We start from the raw sequence: 18,684 nt of genomic DNA, 5'->3' as shown, positions 1-18,684 counted from the left end.
AGCCCACACAGTGTGCTCTGATCCGCTGCAGAGCACACTGTCAGTGTTTAGTGCTGGTCTGTGGCGGGGTACTGTTGTATTAAGTTGACACTGGAAGTTAGAGGTGTCGACATCATTAAGCAGACTTAACATGGAGGTGACGCCCCCAGCATCTCATTGGTTGTTTTACCTGCAGCCGTGCTATGTGCCGTCCGGACCCCGCTGTTCACACTGTCCGGTTCAAAGTCATGTTCTCACTCCTCTGCTATCCCCAGCTGGCGTCTGTGATGTGCCGTGCACACACGCTGCTGTAACTCACCCCGTACATAGGCTGTCCCCGCTAGCCTGCTTGTCGCCGCTGCCCTGCCATCTGTGGGTCTGGGAAGTGAGGTTGCGTCTGGACCCCGCTTTGGTTTGTGTCCCGACCCTGCTGCCAATCGCCTTAGTCTGGCTTATCATATGGCAGCGCCGAAGGGGCGTTCACCCACAGGAGCGGAGCAGCGCCCACATCTACTGTCAGGGCAGCAGACCCCACTGGTGGTGAGTCTGGGAGTGTCAGCATCGGAGTACTTAGGTGGCGATAGTGTCTGCACTGCAGACACAGGACCGCAGACATTTACCTGCACAATGGCAACAGCGGCCTGGGGGAGAGACGGAGTTAGCAGGCCAGCGTTCCAGCCAATCAAAAGGTAGGGGCGTCACCTCCTTGTCAAGTCTGCTGTTAGACAGTACCCTGCGGCGGTGCCACCGCAGACCGGCAGAGGAACCCCAACGGCCCGGGCCTGGTCCGTGGACCGGTGGTTGGGGACCCCTGTGCTAGAGAATGCTAGGAGTGTCATTTAGGCATATGTTTGGGGAACATGGGCTTGAATACCTTTTTCTTTGTTGTACTAAAAAGCCTTGTCAGTACTTTTCAGTAAAAACTCTTCATACAAACATACGTATACCACGTCTCCAAGGCGTAACTAAAGGCTCAAGGGCCCGGGTGCAAAAGTTCAAATGGGGCCCCCCTCCATCTGTACCCGTACCCATACCTGAATCACGCTGTATACAACTACAAAATGAATTTAGATACATGATCTAGCCCCTTGGCGTAAACTTTCCAGACAAGACACATTTCCTGGACTACGTGAAAATATGTTTTCAGCCTCTGAGGCCGCCTTCACACTGGCAAGAGAATCAGATGCGATTTGTGTGTCGTGAGATGTACAAATCTTGCACAAATATGAACCACATTCTTTTGAATGGCTTCATGCACATTAGCGATTTTTTTTTCCTGCATTGCACCCAGATGCGATGCTGTGTGAGAAACAAATGTTCTATCTGGCTACGAGATCTGGGTTCAGTTCTGTCAATGAGTTCATTATTTTAAAGAGTTAGGAGGAAAGTGTTGGACTGGTGGTCGCTGTTTTTTCTGCGGCTGCATTAATCATTTTTTCTTCGGGTATGCCCACTTCAAAGGTTTCAGCCAGAGGAACTAGCTGGCCCGGTGATTAAAGGGGTTCTGACATGAATAATGTTTTTATGCTTTAACAGCCATTGTTCCCTGGTCTGCCTAATGGACACAGGTAACCCACGATTTAGGGCTTGTTAAAGCATAAAAACCTTATACTTACCTTTTTCTTCTTTTGATGTTGTGCAGCAGGGGTCATCTCCCAGCAGGCAGTCTTCTTCCGCAGACGAGACAGGACGGGCCGCCCCCCTCCGGGATTGCGCGCAAGCGCAGTAGACAGGTGCCCTCTGACAGGAGTCAGGACAGGCCACCTCTCCACTGTGCACGTGCAGATCCTGCAGTTCAGCCAGGACAGACGGGCCGCCCACAGCAAGCACTGCTTGTGACATGGCGCCTGTCCATTCACCCCGGAAGTGGCTCACGGATGGAGCAGAGCAGGAAGCGGTCATTTTGACAGCTCCAGCTCTGCTTCTAGAAGCCACAGAAGAGGATGCTCGATACAGGGGACATGCCTGACGATCGGTCCTGGCCAGGTAAGTAAAAAAAATTTTTTCTCATGTCAGAACCCCTTTAAAGAAGCAGTTCCTCCAAGTCTGCAGGTCACCTGGTTAACAGCTACAAGGCTAGTGCTTTCCCACTGAGACTGAACTTGCCACAGGTAATTCTCCGGTGAGGGTGTTTATAAACAGTTTGGGACTATGCATAAAAGTTTTGGACTATGCATAAAGCCTTTGGCCTGTCTCATTCCTGTGTCCACTATTGATTCCGTTCCACTTACTTAAAGGTGTTTAAAATGTATTGTTCTATAGGTCTGTTTGAAGATTGGGTTGCTACATATTCATATTCATAAGTTTGTTTATTTGTCATGAAGTCTATTCCTACACAGGTGGTGTTGGGATTGCCCTGGCTAAAGTTACACAATCCGGTGATTCAATAGAGTAGGGGGATATGATCAAATGGAATTCGGCATGCTGGCAAAACTGTAGGTCAATTAATATTTCTTCTGTGCAAATTAAAGAATTCCCTGAGTTCATTAGTGACTTTTCAGATGTACTTGCTGAAGAAGGGGCTGATAAATTACCTCCCCATAGAGAAGGTGATGGTGCTATTGATCATCATTGTTTGGATTTCAGAGAACTTAAGAAGATTACTAAATGCAATGCGTATCCATTACCACTCATGCCTGACCTTTTCAGCCAGTTAAGGGTGCATTTGTATCTCCAAGTTAGATTTGTGTGGAGCATTAAATTGAATATGAATCAAGGAGGGGCATGAATGGAAAACATGCTTCAATACCCCAGAAGGGTATTTTGAAAGTTTAATAATATCTTTTGGCTTGACCACTGCTCCTGCGGTGTTTCAGGCTTTCATCAATGAAGTGCTTCACAGTTTCATTGGATGTTTTCTGTAGATGTACCTGGATGAGATCCTTATTTATTATCAGGATTATTCTTCACATGTTTCACATGTCTGTCAGGTGTTGCAAGCGCTTCAGGACAATTAATTGTTTGCTAATAGAGAGAAATGTTCTTTTGCTGTGCAGGAGATTACATTTCTCGGAAACATCATTATTCCACAGGGTTTTAAAATGGGACCGGACAAGGTACAGTCGGTTGTGCATTGGGTGCAGCCTAAAAATTTTAAGGCACTTCAAAGATTTTGGGGTTTTGCTAACTACTATCATAAGTTCATATGGGAATTTTCACTGATTGGGAAGCCTTTGACAGATATGACCAAGAAGGGTATCTTTTCTTCAGAGTGGTCTTCAAGCACAGTGAAAGTGCAGCATCCAAGGAGCGGGCCCACAACCAAGGAGATGGTGGGATAGATGAGGATTGTTATCGCGTTACTGGCATGGTTGCACTCAATGACACCATCCAGTCAGATGGCCGCCGCGGCACTGCGCATGTGCAGGACTGTGCCCGTCATCATGAGAATAGGGATGTTTCGATAAAGTATGCTGTTTTAAGCTTAAAAAGGATACTTTATATTTGTGCTGCTTTCCTACAAGTATCTGGTCTGCATTAAAGGGTCATTTGGAGTCCTGATCCTATAGTATGCGTGCACACCAATTTTATTTCACTCCCCCACTTGTTTGGATCTGTGAGTTGTGCTGCTGGCAACTGCCTTTCTTTGCTACTGGAACATGGACCCTAGCCAGTGTCTACACTTTCTGGGATTTGTGACCTTTTCTTGTTCCTGGATGATGATGCTTTGGGTTTTTCCACAGTGTTTGCATATACGGAAACGGATGCTCAATGAATTTTACCTGGCAAGACTCTGTCTCTTTTTTGGCTCTACCTGACGCCGTTGTTGTACAATGGAAAGACAAGGCAAGTAATAAGAAATTAATATCGTTAAGACTCCATGTTGTGATGTTAAAAGAATACTATTCTGTAAAGCATATCCCTAGAGGATTGAGGCCGCATATATGGCCAACACTTTTTTCTGACAATACGGAATTTTGCTCTAAATTCACAAGCATTGCCAATAAGAATGTTCTGGACCTTATTTTCTTGAACTTGGAGTTTTTGCATATTGAGATCTCTGAATATGCCAAACTGGTTAGTGAATTGGAAACTGAACTCCATTCCCTCCTGTCTAAAGAGGAATTTACAGCATTTATGAAGAAATCTGATATTTCATTTAGGAGATTTCGAGAGGAAATTGAGTCAACAAAGATGGCAAAATGGCAGCGAGATGCCGTTAACTATAGGATTGGACACATATATTATTGGCAGTCTTCCAAATCTAGATCTCAATTCACCAACCAAGGGTCTCCCTGTAAGTCGACAGAGGTTTAATCATCATAGACGAGATGGTTTCCAACGTTCAGAACATTCCACCAGGTCAGATTCCACTGACGATTCTCTCCAAGGTCCTATGTCCGACTGTAAAGTTCCTTTTTAGGCAAACGGCCCATAATGACCAAGAAGAATAGCCCCCCGTTAGAGGGAGAAAACGAAGGGGCGGTCGCAAACATGGGAGGACCCATAAGAAATTGTTCCAACATCCAGGCGAGATCCAGGACTCGCCAAAAGAACCTACACTAGGTAATGACTCATTGGCAGTCAATATCTCCTCTAAGACTTTGTCTAATGTCCAGTTGCAGGTTTCTGGAAAGGGTTTATCCTTCTGTCCTACGCCATCTACCAATTGGTTTACACTCGATATTGATTGCAGAAAATTTATTAGGAACTTAAAATAGAAAGTTCCTTTTACTAATGGTTTGAGTTCTACTGGTGCTGGTACCGCGCAGTCCAACCCCCGTGAGGGTTTTACCTCGGTGGGAGTTGGACTACGCTGTAAAAGCACTTATGTACCAGTTGGTAACTTTTCTGCTGTTGACAGTTTTGAGATGCTAGTTTCTGCTGACATCTCTAAACTAAGATCACTGAATTTCCTTTCAAAACCTAGATTTAGCATGTCTAGGGCAAAAAAGTTAGCCGTGCAACAGCTCAGTGATGATCGATCCCTGATGATGGGGCCTGCGGACAAAGGCGATGCCGTGGTCGTCATGGATACAACAAAATACAATGCTGAGATATTTTCTCAATTAGGGGACGCTGCTGTTTATGAACTACTGAATAGTGATCGATTCCTAAGTCTCACAAGGATTTAATATCATTTCCTGATGAGGCATGTACTTTGGGGATTATTGATTTGAAATTGAGGGACTTTGGAGTGCTCGATCTCCTACGACTGCTATCCTGTATTCCCTTCCTAAGATTCACAAGGACCCAATTAATCCACCAGGGCATCCAATTATGTCGGGGAAGGACTCAATGTTCTGTAATTGTTCTAAATTTCTGAACAGAGTCCTCAGGGGCTTCGTCTCTGGGGCTCGCTCTTTTATACAGGATACAATAAATTTTTGTTATCAAAATTAAGGAGATCTCTGTGGCACCTGGTAGCCTGGTGGGTTCCTTTCATGTGGTGTCTCTATATACCAACATTAAGCACCACAGGGGATTACAGGCTACCAGGGACCATCTTGTCAACATTAATATGCCTTCCACACATGTTGAATTCCTCTTATCTCTATTGGAGGATATCCTCACTAAAAATGTGTTCTTGTATAATGGGGTGCTATGCAGACAAAAGCGTGGCATGGCAATAGGGACCAATGTGGCCCCCATGTATGCCAGCCTCTAATTGAACACAGTCAAGGAGGCTCATATATATACCTCCCCAGCCCGGACCAAGGTCCAGGCCTGGTGGAGGTATATAGATGATATTTTCTTTATTTGGAGTGGAATAGAAAGTGAGTTGTGTGATTTTCATCAAGAACTTAATCACATATATGATGAATTGAAGTTCGCCATCACTTACTCGAGTCATCAAGTGCAATTTTTGAACGTGCTAGTTGCGGTCTCTTATGGTTGTTTGACGACAGATGTTTTTGCAAAATTAACTGATTGCAACAATCTTTTATGTTTTAACAGCTGCTACCCTCCAAAAATGGTTTGCTCCTTACCATGGAGACAGTTGCTCCAAGTAAAAAGGATTGCTGATGATTCATTTGTTGATCATCAGTTGAGCATGATGTGTGAGAAATTCCTTAAGAGAAACTATGCAAAACCGCTAATTGACTCACTCAACATCAAAATACGCACCATTCCTCGTGATGTGGTGCTTGAAGGTATACGTGGGACAACACAGCCCAAACGTGTGCCTTTCATCACAGGTTTTGGACAACTGAGTGGTCGAGTATATGATATTCTCAAGAAACATTGGTCGATCCTGCAGAGATGCCACCCGGAGTGGAAGAATTCCTGTTTCCTCCGATGATGTGTTTCCAGAGGGGTCCTAATATTAAGGACAAGATAGTTAACACTAATAGGGAGGTGGCACCTGCAGGTATTAACCGTACATTTTTGCCAGTCAGACGGAGAGGATGTTATTCCTGTATGGGATGTGCCAGTTGTGGCAACCTCATCATGGGTGACTCCTTTGTACATCCGAACAGTCTGCGACAGTTTTGACATCTGTGGTAGATTCTCCTGTACATCGATATTTCTCATCCATCTGATTAGTTGCCCAAGTGGTCTCCTTTATGTCGGTGAGACTACTACGGCTGTCAAGACACGCATTTCTAAACATAAATCTACCATTAGGATTAATTATGTTTCTGTACCGATAGCAAAGCATTTTGTTACAGCAGGCCATTCAGTAAGCCAGTTACACTATTACATCATTGATGGGGTGCCTCAGTCACCTCGAGGTGGGGACTGAGAAGGCTATCTTAAATATCTAGAGTTACAGTGGATTTTTCGACCTGACATGCTCCAGCCAAAGGGTCTCAATATAGAATATAACCCTGTACCCTTTTTTTAATTTATGTGCTTTGCACTATTTTATGTATATTTATTGTTATTTGTTTTTTTAGGTGGCCATGAACTGGACATTCGGGTGCAATGTCTGTATCACGTCTTTTTTCCTTCAGGGATATGTCCTTTGTGTGACTTGCTATTGCATGTGGCCGTGGAGTGGGTCACCACTATGATGTATACAGTTTATTGAATAGACATAATAAAAACATTGTTTTTTGGATATGATGCACTTGTGTGGTTAAGAACATTATTCATTAGTCAAAATTGCTAGCTGAGAAATATGTGTTTGTACCAGCTTTTTTAAAAAAGGTTTTTCATACTGGTTGGTCGTTATGGATATTAAATCACTGACTGCCACTTGCATTTACTTTCACAACAGTGCTCTCCATTTTTTTTAATCGTCTATTTTGGGTTCTACCATGCTTATATTATTTGTAGAGATGAGCGAACGTACTCGTCCGAGCTTGATACTCGTTCGAGTATTAGCGTGTTCGAGATGCTCGTTATTCGAAACGAACACCACGCGATGTTCGAGTTACTTTCACTTTCATCTCTGAGACGTTAGCGCGCTTTTCTGGCCAATAGAAAGACAGGGAAGGCATTACAACTTCCCCCTGCGACGTTCAAGCCCTATACCACCCCCCTGCAGTGAGTGGCTGGCAAGATCAGGTGTCACCCGAGTATATAAATCGTTCCCTCCCGCGGCTCGCCACAGATGCATTCTGACAGAGATCGGGGAAAGTGCTGCTGATGCCGGAGCTGCTATAGGGAGAGTGTTAGGATTGATTTTAGGCTTCAAGAACCCCAACGGTCCTTCTTAGGGCCACATCTGACCGTGTGCAGTACTGTTGAGGCTGCTTTTTGCAGTGTTGCACATTTATTTTTTTTTGTATATCGGCCGTGCAGAGCATTGCGTCCAGAGCATTGCGTCCTGCAGTAATTTGACATAGTCCAGGGCCAGTAGTGGTGAGGCAGGGACAGTGAAAGACATATACAGTCTATATAGGCAGTGGGCTTTTCCAAAAAAATTTGGGAAAAAAATCTATTTGGGCTGCCTGTGACCGTCCTGAGTGTACTGCGTCTCTGCTGGGAGTAGTAGTCCTAATTCATACGCAGCCAGCTAAGTGTTACAGCAGGCTTGCGCAAAATTCTTTCCTGGCTCTGCATTGCCTCTTACATCATGGCTGTATTCCTGTCCAGAGTGAAACAGTCTGCAGTAATTTTACATAGTCCAGGGCCAGTAGTGGTGAGGCAGGGACAGTGAAAGACATATACAGTCTATATAGGCAGTGGGCTTTTCCAAAAAAATTTTGGAAAAAAAATCTATTTGGGCTGTCTGTGACCGTCCTCAGTGTACTGCGTCTCTGCTGGGGGTAGTTGTCCTAATTCATACGCAGCCAGCTAAGTGTTACAGCAGGCTTGCGCAAAATTCTTTCCTGGCTCTGCGTTACCTCTTACATCACCGCTGTATTCCTGTCCAGAGTGAAACAGTCTGCAGTAATTTTACATAGTCCCCAATTTCCCAGGGTCCGGGGGATGAGGCTGGGGACTTCCGGCAAGTGTCTCAAGAGCTTTCAGTGGGTGAGGAGGACGATGATGATGAGACACAGTTGTCTATCAGTCAGGTAGTAGTAAGGTCAGTAAGTCCGAGGGAGGAGCGCACAGAGGATTCGGAGGAAAAGCAGCTGGACGATGAGGTGACTGACCCCACCTGGTTTGCTAAGCCTACTGAGGACAGGTGTTCAGAGGGGGAGGCAAGGGCAGCAGCAGGGCAGGTTGGAAGAGGCAGTGCGGTGGCCAGGGGTAGAGGCAGGGCCAGACCGAATAATCCACCAACTGTTTCCCAAAGCGCCCCCTCGCACCATGCCACCCTGCAGAGGCCGAGGTGCTCCAAGTTCTGGCAGTTTTTCACTGAGGGTGCAGACGACCGACGAACAGTGGTGTGCAACCTTTGTCGCGCCAAGATCAGCCGGGGAGCCACCACCACCAGCCTCACCACCACCAGCATGCGCAGGCATATGATGGCCAAGCACCCCACAAGGTGGGACGAACGCCGTTCAGCGCCTCCGGTTTGCACCACTGCCTCTCCCCCTGTGCCCCAACCTGCCACCGAGATCCAACCCCCCTCTCAGGACACAGGCACTACCGTCTCCTGGCCTGCACCCACACCCTCACCTCCGCTGTCCTCGGCCCCATCCACCAATGTCTGTCAGCGCACCGTCCAGCCGTCGCTAGCGCAAGTGTTTGAGCGCAAGTACGCCGCCACGCACCCACACGCTCAAGCGTTAAACGTGCACATAGCCAAATTTATCAGCCTGGAGATGCTGCCGTATAGGCTTGTGGAAACGGAGGCTTTCAAACACATGATCACGGCGGCGGCCCCGCGCTACTCAGTTCCCAGTCGCCACTACTTTTCCCGATGTGCCGTCCCAGCCCTGCACGACCACGTCTCCCGCAACATTGTACACGCCCTCACCAACGCGGTTACTGCCAAGGTCCACTTAACAACGGACACGTGAACAAGCACAGGCGGGCAGGGCCACTATATCTCCCTGACGGCACATTGGGTGAATTTAGTGGAGGCTGGGACCGAGTCAGAGCCTGGGACCGCTCACGTCCTACCCACCCCCAGAATTGCGGGCCTCAGCTCGGTGCTGGTTCTGCGCCAGTGTATGCTTCCTCCACTAAACCACCCTCCTCCTCCAACGCAACCTCTGTCTCGCAATCAAGATGTGTCAGCAGCAGCACGTCGCCAGCAGTCGGTGTCGCGCGGTACGGCAGCACAGCGGTGGGCAAGCGTCAGCAGGCCATGCTGAAACTACTCAGCTTAGGAGAGAAGAGGCACACGGCCCACGAACTGCTGCAGGGTCTGACAGAGCAGACCGACCGCTGGCTTGCGCCGCTGAGCCTCCAACCGGACATGGTCGTGTGTGACAACGGCCGTAACCTGGTGGCGGCTCTGCAGCTCGGCAGACTCACGGACGTGCCTTGTCTGGCCCACGTCTTTAATTTGGTGGTTCAGCGCTTTCTGAAAAGCTACCCATGCTTGTCAGACCTGCTCAGAAAGGTGCGCCGGCTCTGCGCACATTTCCGCAAGTCCCACACGGACGCTGCCACCCTGCACACCCTGCAACATCGGTTTAATCTGCCAGTGCACCGACTGCTGTGCGACGTGCCCACATGGTGGAACTCTACGCTCCACATGTTGGCCAGGCTCTATGAGCAGCGTAGAGCTATAGTGGAATACCAACTCCAACATGGGCGGCACAGTGGGAGTCAGACTCCTCAATTCTTTACAGAAGAGTGGGCCTGATTGGCAGACATCTGCCAGGTCCTTGGAAACTTTGAGGAGTCTACCCAGATGGTGAGCAGCGATTCTGCAATCATTAGCGTCACCATTCCTCTGCAATGCCTCTTGAGAAGTTCCTTGCAAAGCATAAAGGCAGACGCTTTGCGCTCGGAAACGGAGGCGGGGGAAGACAGTATGTCGCTGAATAGTCAGAGCACCCTCATGTCTATATCTCAGCGCGTTGAGGAGGAGGAGGTGGAGGAGCATGAGGAGGAGGGGGAAGAGACAGCTTGGCCCACTGCTGAGGGTACCCATGCTGCTTGCCTGTCATCCTTTCAGCGTGTATGGCCTGAGGAGGAGGAGGAGGAGGATCCTGAAAGTGATCTTCCTAGTGAGGACAGCCATGTGTTGCGTACAGGTACCCTGGCACACATGGCGGACTTCATGTTAGGATGCCTTTCTCGTGACCCTCGTGTTACACGCATTCTGGCCATTACGGATTACTGGGTGTACACACTGCTCGGCCCACGGTATAAGGAGAACCTTTCCACTCTCATACCCGAAGAGGAAAGGGGTTCGAGAGTGATGCTATACCACAGGACCCTGGCGGACAAGCTGATGGTAAAATTCCATTCCGACAGCGCTAGTGGCAGAAGGCGCAGTTCCGAGGGCCAGGTAGCAGGGGAGGCGCGGAGATCAGGCAGCATGTACAGCGCAGGCAGGGGAACACTCTCCAAGGCCTTTGCCAGCTTTATGGCTCCCCAGCAAGACTGCGTCACCACTCCCCAGTCAAGGCTGAGTTGGCAGGAGCACTGTAAAAGGATGGTGAGGGAGTACGTAGCCGATCGCACGGCCGTCCTCCATGACGCCTCTGCTCCCTACAACTACTGGGTTCGAAGCTGGACATGTGGCCTGAACTCGCGCTGTATGCCCTGGAGGTGCTTGCTTGTCCTGCGGCTAGCGTCTTGTCAGAGAGGGTGTTTAGTGCGGCTGGGGGAATCATCACGGATAAGCGTACCCACCTGTCAACCGACAGTGCCGACAGGCTTACACTCATAAAGATGAACAAAGCCTGGATTTCCCCAGACTTCTCTTCTCCACCAGCGAACAGCAGCGGTACCTAAACTATACGTAGGCTGCACCTGCGGATGGAAGCATCGTTCTCTATCACCATAAAAACGGGGACCTTTTAGCTTCATCAATCTGTGTATTATATTCATCCTCCTCCTCCTGCTCCTGCTCCTCCTCTTGAAACCTCACGTAATCACGCCGAACGGGCAATTTTTCTTAGGCCCACAAGGCTCAGTCATATTACTTTTGTAAACAATGTTTTTACGTTTCAATTCTCATTAAAGCGTTGAAACTTGCACCTGAACCAATTTTTATTTTAACTGGGCTGCCTCCAGGCCTAGTTACAAATTAAGCCACATTAACCAAAGCGATTAATGGGTTTCACCTGCCCTCTTGGTTGGGCATGGGCAATTTTTCTGAGGTACATTAGTACTGTTGGTACACCAATTTTTTTGGGCCCTCGCCTACAGTGTAATCCTAGTAATTTTTATGGGCTTTGCCTGCACTCATGCTACAGCAAGGTGTGTGGGGTTGGCCTACACTTTTGCTGCATAAATGTAACTGGGGCCTTGTCTATACTGCAACTACTGAAATGTGAAAGAGACTGTTATCTCCCTAAACTGGTGCAACGGGAATGTTACTGTGGCCTGTCTTAACTGCTACTACTACTGAAATGGAACTAATACTGTGCTCCCCCTATACTGCTGCTTCGGAATTGTTACTGGGGCCTGTCTTCTGTGCTACTACTACTGAAATGGAACTAATACTGTGCTCCCCCTATACTGCTGCTTCGGAATTGTTACTGGGGCCTGTCTTGACTGCTACTATTACTGAAATGGAACTAAGACTGTGCTCCCCCTATAATGCTGCTAGTGATATGTTACTGGGGCCTGTCCCTAATGCTACTGCTGAAATGTTACTAATTCTGGGCTCTGCCTATACCGCTGCTAATGCTATGTCCCTGGGGTGTGGAAACGGAGGCTTCCCAAAGAAATCATGGTGGCGAGGCCATTTCCACCAATGCGGTTACTGTTAAGGTGCATATAACCACGGACACGTGGAGAGGACACCACGTAGTGCCTCAAAAACATCCCCCCTCCTCCTCCAACAATGAAAAAATTCTTGGCAAATACCTTTGTATTGGTCCGTCTGGTGGCAGTCCAAGAATTTCACCTTTACCGACACAACAAGAGAGCCCCCCCACCATCCCCCCGCCACAGCCCACTTAATCCTGGCCACATTCCAAAAACCAACAAAATAAAACCGCGCTACTAGGTCCGCAGTCGCCACCACATTCACACCAACGCGGTTACTGTTAAGGTACATATTACCAGTCTGACTGGGGCATGCACTGTGGGCCAAAGCACACCTGTTTTGTATATGACGTTAGCTCTGCTGAGCAGGGCACTGCAATGGGATATATTTATGTACTGCCGGTGGGTTCCTGGGACCCACCTATGCTGTCGGTCCACACGGAGTTGTAACTGCATGTGTCTACTTATAAAAAACCCCAGTCTGACTGGGGCATGCAGTGTGGGCCGAAGCCCACCTGCATTAAACCTGACGTTACCTCAGCTGTGCTGGGCACTGCAATGGGATATATTTATGTACCCCTGGTGGGTTCCAGAGAGCCACCCATGCTGTGGGTCCACAGGGACTTCACATTAGGGATTTGTACCTGCCAGTGTCTATGTATTAAAAACCCCAGTCAGGTTGGGGCATGCAGTGTGGGCCGAAGCCCATCTGCATTTAATCAGGCGTAACCTCAGCTGTGCTGGGCAATGCAATGGGATACATTTATGTACCGCCGGTGGCTTCCTGGGACCCACCTATGCTGTCAGTCCACACGGAGTTGTAACTCCATGTGTCTACTTATAAAGAACCCCAGTCTGACTGGGGCATGCAGTGTGGGCCGAAGCCCACCTGCATTAAACCTGATGTTACCTCAGCTGTGCTGGGCACTGCAATGGGATTTATTTATGTACAGCTGGTGGGTTCCAGGGAGCCACCCATGCTGTGGGTGCACACGGAATTCCCATTGCAGAGTTGTACCTGCCTGTGACTATTTATAAAAAACCCCGGTCTGACTGGGGCATGCAGACACCTTGACAGAATGAATAGTGTGTGGCACATGGGTTCCCCATTGCTATGCCCACGTGTGCAGCTCCTGATAGAGGTGGCACAGGATTGGATTTCTAATTGCTTCTGTACAGCATTGTGGGCAATCACCCCGCCCCTTTTAAAGAGGGTCGCTGCCTGGCCCTGCCAACCCTCTGCAGTGTGTGCCTGCGGTTCCTCCTCATGGCAGACGCACTTATAAATAGACATGAGGGTGGTGTGGCTATGAGGCCAGCGTGTGGCATGAGGGCAGCTGAAGGCTGCGCAGTGACACTTTGGTGTGCGCTGTGGACAGTGGGTCGTGCGGGGGGGGGGTTGGGCAGCATGTTACCAAGGAGAAGTGGCAGCGGAGTGTCATGCAGGCAGTGATTGTCCTTTGTTGGAGGTAGTGTGGTGCTTAGCTAAGGTATGCCTTGCTAATGAGGGTTTTTCAGAAGTAAAAATTGTTGGGAGGGGGGGGCCCACTCTTGCCGCTATTGTGGCTTAATAGTGGGACCTGGGAACTTGAGATGCAGCCCAACATGTAGCCCCTCGCCTGCCCTATCCGTTTCTGTGTCGTTCCCATCACTTTCTTGAATTGCCCAGGTTTTCACAAATGAAAACCTTAGCGAGCATCGGCGATATACAAAAATGCTCGGGTCGCCCATTGACTTCAATGGGGTTCGTTACTCGAAACGAACCCTCGAGCATCGCGAAAAGTTCGGCTCGAGTAACGAGCACCCGAGCATTTTGGTGCTCGCTCATCTCTAGTTAAAGTGTTTTTCTAACTAATCTCGCACCAAAATGAACCCTATCCTTTGAATGGAGTCATATACATGAGCAATGAAAATGTCTACATGTCCTATCTTTTCTCATTAATCAGAACACACCCACTATTATTTTTAATGGGACAGTAAAACACAATGGGAAACACTTGCCGATCCTCTAACTTGGGTGAAAGCCGCACCAAAATATCCCTACTTTACAGAAGTGATAGAAGGCGTTTTTTAAAAATACCTTGCATCAGCGTGAAAACGCACACTGGTGAGTGCAATATTGAGCTCACCTGTTTGTAGGTAGCCTCATGCAGATTCATCAGCTGCCAAACTAAATATGTCCCCTTTTTATGGATAGACAACTTGCTATATCCCCTATTCCATAGTAAACCCCGTCTATCCATAGAAGGAGAATGTAGTTAGCTCTGCAGCTAATAAATCAGCGTGACTCTTCTTCACAAGATGACTCTTCTCAGACCATTTGCACACAGCAAGCTATAACTTTGGAACCTAATTGCGGAGGGTCATGAACTCATTAAGAAAAGAGAACGTATTAGAAGAAATTGATGTTTCGTTCCTAGTCAGTACAGTTAGTTTTAGGGGTGAGATGGTGGTGACAGGTTCCCTTTAACTCTTAAAAAATAACAGAAAAAAACGTTATCTACATTTTTGTGACCTCCTTCTCCATATTACTACACAATCTATACTTAGTCAAAGGACATAATGACCGTATTATTTAAGTGATTAACTGCATTTTGTTTCAAGTCATGCATAAAAAGAGTAAACGCTGACAAAGTACAATGGACACATTTTTCTTACTTGAATGCAATTATAGAGCTTTTATAAGCAAAAGCCAAGTTTGTTATGTTTTATATATATATATATATATATATATATATATATATATACACACACACACTAAGAGGTAATAAATGTTCTTTAAATAGCCTCTCAACAAACACCATACTGCATAATGATTAATGGTTGACTATAGATGTAAGGCGCTGCAATCAATCATTTTATTTTCCTGCTGTAGTAGTATCATATATTCAGGTAGTTGTTAAGCAGTTGTTATGAGTCAGTGGCCATCTTCCTCCAGTAAATGTACACTTTTCTTAGTGCAAACTCGCGTACATGCATTTGACCGCTGACATGAATGCACACTCACACTTCCGGTCTTTTTCACTTAAAATTTGCCTTTATACTGTCAACACACTCCACTATGTCATATGCTTGAAAGAGGAGGCTGCTTTGGTTGGAAGACCTCTGAAACGCCTTGCATGTATTATCCTGTTTGCTATATCTGTAACTAAGGTACCGGCATTCCCTGGGCCCTTCCTATGATGCTCTCCCTGTGAATTTCTGTATATAAAATCCTGTAGTAGAAGCTGTAGTCAGCCAAAATTTTATAATATGACCACCATGATGCGAATCAGGGTATTGAAGCTCTGATCAGGAAAAAAAAACTCCAATCATTACAATTATGTATGGTGCAGTTTATGGTAGTCTAGCAACCCAGACCTAGTAGAGGGAGTAGCGAGAAATGAGATGGTAGTCACTGTGGTGCTGCTGCTCCTCTCCGGAGGCAACTAGTGGACTGAGTGGTGCTATAACAGTGGTCAATTTGGCAGTTCTTATTGCGTGCTGCCCGTGGGGTCAGGCAGGGTAAGATGGTGATACCCCAGTGGGGCGCTACCTGAGGAGTTGGGTAGGTGAAGATGTTGTTTTGCCATGACACCAGTCTGTATATGGGTAGAGACCTGTTCCGAACAACAATAATAAAGATAAAAAGTGGAGAACTAAACAAAGATGAGGTAGTAGTTATTGCCTCTGGAACGTGTAGTGTGGTACCTCAGTGCCAATGTTGTAGATGGTGGGAAGAGACTCCAGGAAGCAGGCTTAGATGGTAAAACATTTTAACACTTTATTGACAGGGAGAAAGAGTTCTTCACATTGCAGCTGTTACCGAGTTTGGGTTACATTTGCTTGAGGCAGATGTGGACAGCTTGACATTTAAAAAAAAAACACCAACTAAACTTTAGAGATTAGTGATGGCTTTCCCCTTCTTGTACTCCTGACCTTACACTCCATCTTTGTTTCTCTGGCCAGCACTATAAAGAGTTAACTTGTTTCCAGCTTTGCTATTTGTACTAGCATCTTGTTGCTGGCGCCTTCTATCTGAACGTCTCCTTTTCCCCCTCTTTCTCTCTCTAGCACAACTTGTCTTTGGTTACTCCCACTTTTGATGTTCCCCTTCCAACCACACTGGCTGGCTCTGTAATGACTTGCAGAGGCTTTCTTCTTTTCCTTAGTCTCTTTCAGACTCTTCTGAGCTGGCTAGACTGATTTTGCTCTGCCCACACCTCTCTTTTATACTGTCACTCCAACCCAGCCTAAAAAGGGAATCTACCCATCACAGGCCCTCCATTCTGGCTAAGCCTGGCTAGGCTAACCACTCCCCCAACTGTTGCTAGGCAACCTGTCCTGCTAAGAGACTGGAGAACATTGAGAGTAAACAACAAACAGTGAGGCATGAAACACATCACTACAACAGTAAAACATCAACTTTACAATGCATGATAACCTACATGAATTAAACCTTGGTACAACCATAGACGTTCAGTAGTACCCAACTCTGGGGTACTATAGTTCCCCCTACTTAAACGGAAGCCAATCTTGGCGCTTTATGTACCTGGAGGTTAAACTGTATCAGGGCAGTAGTTGCTTCCAGTGTTCTATTTCCCAGTGGTCACCTCCTAACATCCCCAATAAAGAGGAAATTACAGTAAAGGAGCATATGAGGAAAAAATCAGTTATGAGGCTAAAGAGACTCCGGCATGATCCTTGTATCCTTACTGCCGGTGTCAGTATAGGGACGCGTCGGTGAGCGATAAACTAAGGTGGCCTTTACCTTTTTGAAAAGAACATTGCTGAGCCAGGTATAACCTGGGATGTATCAGCATAGCTACGGTGCCCTTACATGACACTTCTCCCCAAAGAATAAAGATGGTACACTGAAACTGACACATGGATAGAAACAGTTGCCTGTGAGGAAACTTTTAAATGAGGACCATAAAGCACAATGCTTTCCTCCCTTGCCTTAGGAAGCGGGATACTTTACACTCTTCCTAGACTATGGAGACAGAAACTTTTCATCTACAGCTTTTGTAGGGAATAATGGGGATGTGCAAGAGGACATAATCCTCAGAATTGCACAAACGGACATGGGAAAGAATGAAGATGACTTTTTGAGTTTGAACTTTAAAGAACCCAACGTAGACGCAACGTCTGAAGGTGTACACCACTTACAACTTCAGTCCTCCTTTCTTCCACCTGAAATGACACTTGAATATAAAATGTTGCATAACACATCAACCATATCTCCACCTGCACATATCTTAAACATTGCAAAACATTATTAGCAGCAATCCAGACAAATCTTTGTTATTTGCAATCAAAAACCTGAACAGCTTATATGAATGAAGGCAGCAGCGGGGGAACACTTGTGTGACAGTAGCGGCGGGGCAGTCGGCGGCGACGTTGCAGGTGGGGGGGGGGGGAGAAGGGCTGCAGGGGAGTTGAGCTTACACTGGCCCAAAGCTCCTAGCAGCATGTGTAATTACTTATGGCTAGGATGGAGGGTTAGGGGTCGTTTCAGTGTTACGGTTACATTATTAGTTATAAATACTTCCATGTCAGAGGGGGGTTGCTGTGACATGAAAGAGTTAAATTATGATCTGTAAATCCTAACACTAAAATGACCCCTAACCCTAACCCTCCACCCCAGGCAAAAGTAAATCCCCATGCAGCTAGGATCTTTTTGGACCTTGCTAAATGAAGCCAATCAGCAGTGTCTGAGCGTACAGTGGGCGGATACAGACCATCACTAGGTCTTCACTCATTTTGCTGGTGGTGACAAGATACAATAGTACTGAGAGAGAGAGTTTCCGGGAGCGGGATTACACAGATAATTGGGACTGTGGATTATACGAATACCCTGAGAATTCTCTTTGTCGCACCACTCTGGCTTGTTATATCTGTACCAAGACTGTTTGCTTGGATTTCAGTTCAAGAGTTTACAGTAAATAAACAGAACTGACCTTTACCGATTCCAGTTCAGAAAGTTGCCCTGTGTGTGGAGTACTTTATTACATCTGGGAGATCCGCTGCAGAGGATGGAACAGAGGCGTCACGAGTGACAATTCAGCTTTTGGTAACACCCCGGTTACAACCCCAGTGATTTCCCCCAGCAGTAACGTGGTCAGGTCCCGAGCTACCCCCAGAGGAGGAGATGGTAAAGCCCCATGACAAGGCCTTTCTCTACCTCAATGTCTCCTCGGCTGTTAGCCCACTCCTCAGATACTGCACTTATATATTACGCAGCACTTTATATCTCTTGATATTAAGGGTTTTATTCTCGCCAGAGCCCATCATTTTTAAATTTGCCTAGGACGTTGACGGATACGGTATACATGTAGTATTATAACCTCTACTACTATGGCTATTCACTAGGTTATGTGCAGTAATTAAAGAGGAAAGAGGACAAGTGACTATGGGACTTTGCAGACTGTACAATATGTAAAATCCAAAGGATTATGCAAACAAGTATTAGACATATTCACACAAAATAATACTCAGCCTGAATTAACCGGGACTCATGAAACATGTCACAGACCAAAGTATGGC

At 46.9% G+C, this 18,684-nt stretch overlaps 1 protein-coding gene across 1 annotated transcript in view; it reads right to left on the bottom strand.

Annotated features, from left to right (window-relative positions):
• Nucleotides 1-18,152, bottom strand: part of LOC136620797 (cystatin-like) — a 29,702-nt gene extending 11,550 nt beyond the window's left edge. Inside the window, exon 1 of the mRNA XM_066595790.1 lies at nt 18,099-18,152. The gene's annotated coding sequence lies outside the window, so the exon portion shown is untranslated. The remainder of the gene's footprint in view (nt 1-18,098) is intronic.
• Between the last annotated feature and the right edge of the window lie 532 nt (nt 18,153-18,684).

Source organism: Eleutherodactylus coqui, chromosome 3 (assembly GCF_035609145.1).
Source record: "Eleutherodactylus coqui strain aEleCoq1 chromosome 3, aEleCoq1.hap1, whole genome shotgun sequence".
Classification (NCBI taxonomy): Eukaryota; Metazoa; Chordata; class Amphibia; order Anura; family Eleutherodactylidae; genus Eleutherodactylus; species Eleutherodactylus coqui.
This window is presented reverse-complemented; position numbering and strand designations above follow the sequence as displayed.